The sequence below is a fragment of the Octopus bimaculoides genome, chromosome 4 (assembly GCF_001194135.2).
Source record: "Octopus bimaculoides isolate UCB-OBI-ISO-001 chromosome 4, ASM119413v2, whole genome shotgun sequence".
NCBI classification, from domain to species: Eukaryota; Metazoa; Mollusca; class Cephalopoda; order Octopoda; family Octopodidae; genus Octopus; species Octopus bimaculoides.
The window spans coordinates 54,763,798-54,767,938 of NC_068984.1; positions in this window are offsets into that span (position 1 = coordinate 54,763,798).

The following is a 4,141-nucleotide window of genomic DNA, read 5'->3' on the forward strand; positions in this document are numbered from 1 at the left end:
CATTCGACTCTCCAAAGATACAACAATAACACACAAACACACACACACACACACACACACACATCCACATATAATTCAATAAATAAACGAGTAGACTCATTGATAGTGCTCGGTGTTCGTGTTACTTTTGTTGGATATATATATAAATATTTAATGGTCAAAATACATAACTCTTAAAGAAAGTTAGCATCGTATCTAGAGATGCCTAACGACACATCCTATGCTGTCCGTCTAATATAGAATGCTATAATGTATTCCACACACCTTCTGGCATTAGATTTATTTTTCTTTCATGTCTCACTCGTTAGGGCCCTAGGAAGTGTATGGAAAATACTGAGCCCAAGCATGAAGGCTAGTTGACAAGAGAAACGACTTGTACACTACAGGGCAATCTGAGTATGTATGTATGTATGTATGTATGTATGTGTGTGTGTACGTACGAGGGTGAGTCAAAAAGTAATGCCATTTTGTTTAGTACAGGTGTAATTACCAACACAGGAACAGGTATCATACATCAAAATGAAGCTGGTCTTCTGTGGATCATATCCCAACTTCTCAACATTGTCACCGTTTCTCTCAATAGCAGTATTCCACATTCGAATGGGAGCATGTATCCCTGCCCTATAAAATTCTGTTGACTGTTCTTTGAGCCATTTCTTCACTACAGTTTTCACTTCCTCGTCACTGGAATAATATTTTCCTCTCAATCTCTCTTTCATGGGGCCGAAGAGATGATAGACTGAATGCACTAAATCTGTTGAGTATGGAGGATGCGGTAAAGTTGTCCACCCGAATGAGGCGATTGTCTCCCTTGTCCTGATGCTTGTATGTGGCCGAGCATTGTCATGCAGAAAGAGGACATTGTCGATTGGCAAGCTGGGTCTAACTCGTCAGATTCTCCTTGCTCTGAGCCTCGTCAGGGTCTCAATGTAGGCCACATAGTTTATTGTTTTACCTTTTGACAAAAAATCGATAAGAATGACACCTTGAACATCCCAAAAGTTCAGTCGCCATGATTTTTCCAACTGACTTTTGCGTTTGAACTTTTTCGGTGGTGGTGACATAGAGTGGCGCTATTCCATTGACTGTCTCTTTGATTCCGCTTCATAATGATGAATCCATATTTCATCACCTGTTACAACCCTTCGAAAGAAGGTGTTGTCTCTTTGACTTTGTTCGAGAAGTTCAGTGCAGGTATTGACCCTGTCAGTCTTGCGTTCGGTAGTCAGCTCTCTCGGTACCCAACGGACACATTCTTTTGAAAAGCCAAGTGATTTGACAATGCTGTAAGCACTTCCATGGCTCACTTCAAGGTTTTCTGCCAACTCATCAAGTGTTATGCGCCTGCTCTCTCTGATCAGAGCATCTGGTTTTGCTTTATTGGCATGATTTACAGAAGCGGACGGACAGCCAGAACGAGTCTTATCGGCTACACTCACAGTTCCCACCTTTTCATCTTTCAGACGACGGACACACCTGCATACATTACTATATTGTCCTCAAAGACGTTTTGTAATCGTCGGTGAATGTTCACAGGGTTTTCCCTCTCAGCGACAGGATATTTAATCACTGGTCTTTGGGCAGCCATTTTGAATTTTTCTTATCAGTCTAAAAACCTGAAAAGTAAGAAACGAAATATTTCAGAACGTAAACGATATAATCATATTTAACTGGGAAAATGTTCGGTTATTTTTATCAAAAACTTCACATGAAATAAAGAAAATGGCATTATTTTTTTTACTCACCCTCGTATGTATGTATGTATGTATGTATGTATGTATGTATGTATGTATGTATGTATGTATGTATGTATGATAGTTTATATGTTCAAAATATGTGCAGATCCAATTTGAAAAGTGTACAAGCAAAAAATTTTAAATAACTTGAAGGAGTCAAAAATTTGATGATACTTGATTTTATTTCATTATTTTCGCTTTTGTCATTCTGCATTTAGTATATTTTTGTTTGATGGATGGTATAGGATGATTGGTTCTTATTTCATTCTGAAGATATGTCAGTGCTCAACCTGACTTTTACTGGTGTCTAATTGTTGAACATTGGTAACCAAATTCTTTTTATACTGAATGCTTTAATGATATCTGCCAGAATTTTTAATCCCTTTTTTTCTTCTAAATAATTAAATATATATATATACATGTATGTATGTATGTATGTATGTATGTATGTAATACAAATAATATATGAGTATATGCATATATATGTACATGTATGTACATACCTTCATCTACATGTATATATAGATGCATATCTGGATACATGACGTTTCAAAAAAGCATGGACAAAATGATAAACAAGGTACAGAAAACACACAGGCCACATAGAGAACATTTCCTTCATCAGCTGCCACCATTATAACACTGGCGTTTCGAAGAGTTATGTATGTATGTATGTATGTATGTATGTATGTATGTATGTATGTATGTATGTATGTATGTACATATAGTCTTTATAAATAAACAGACACATAAGGTCTACACATGCAGTACATACATTTTGCTTGTAGCTATTTATCCGTTTTATTTATCAATCTACGTCTATAATTTCAGCAACTCTTTCCGGCTGCCTAAGAGAAAGGCTACTTACTTTAGCTAAGGAATTTACTACTGTTATATTTTCTTGTCTTCCGTATTATATAATTAAAACACAAAAACATGACAAGAAGCTTTTGTTGAAGAAGTTTTAGTGTAGTCTTGATACATAAACAAGCACATATGATCTATACATACATACATACATACATACATACATGCATACATACATACATACATACATACATACATACATACATATATACATACATTTAGTGTTTAGTAGCAACCCTTCCCTGCTTGCTAAAAAGAAAGGTTATTTACTCTAGTTTCAGACTGTACTAATGTCATGTTTTCTACATCATACGACTAAAATATGAAAAATATGACAAGGATCTTTTGTGAAAAAGTTTTTGTATTGATAAATAATTATTTTTTCATGCATTTGGCGGCGACCGTCATTCTCGTTATGGAAAATCCAATATGCGGGAAACGAATAATTTTTAGCCGGTTGTTAGTTAGAAATTTATCTGTATATATCAAAAGAATTATCAGAAAAACTATCTTGTTTCAATTTGTAAAACGCTATTGTAGAATATTGTACTTCACTGATACAAAAGCTACACCTTCTGGAGAATTTAATAAAAGAAACACGTATTTTACAATCTTAAAATTGTACTTGGTTTGCAAGATTCTTGATCTGAAATCGAGTTTTGAAACAGATTATGTAGTATGTTGTATTTATGGTTGAGCTAGCAGAATCGTTAGTACGATGGACGAAATGCTAAGCGGTATTTCGCCCGTCGATACGTTCTGAGTTCAAATACCGCTCAGGTTAACTTTATATTTCATTTCTCAGGGTCGATAAATTAAAGGCACTGGCGTCGATGTGATCGACTAGTCTCCTCCCCACAAATTTCAGGCCTTGTGCCTATAGTAGAAGGGATTATTATTATTATTATTATTATTATTATTATTATTGAGTGAGAGAGCAGTGTATACCATCAAAGTGACGCTGGGGTAAAATATACGAAGCCCATTGTACACGTCATGACTACCCGTCTGATAATGGTACACCAGGCACACGCATCACAACCATATGTGCGTGACATGGTGATCTCATATCAAAATAAACAACACATGACCTAGCAGGTGGGGCCCAGTTAGAATTTTCTTCAAGTTGAATAGCTCATCCCGCTCAAAAGGTCCATGAATATTATTATTATTCAGTAGTTTTATTTTTATAACGTGCTTTCACTTCACTACCGAGCGCAGCTCTGTGCGCCTTGGGTATGTGCTGTGGTTTGCTGTGGTGCTCTTATGTTTACTGTATTGAAAGTGTTTTGCGTAGAATGTGTGCAGTACCCAGTAGTGCAATTTTCTGTATGTTATATATATTTGTAAGTCCTGGTGTTTTTGTTATGTATTTGTCTGAATATTTTTTTTATTATACCTAAGGCACCTACTATGATAGGAATTGTTTCTGTTTTTAGATTCCACATTCGAGTTATCTCTATTTCCAGGTCTTTGTATTTTGAAAGTTTTTCCATTTCTTTTAGAGAAACGTTGTCATCTGCTGGTATTGAAACATC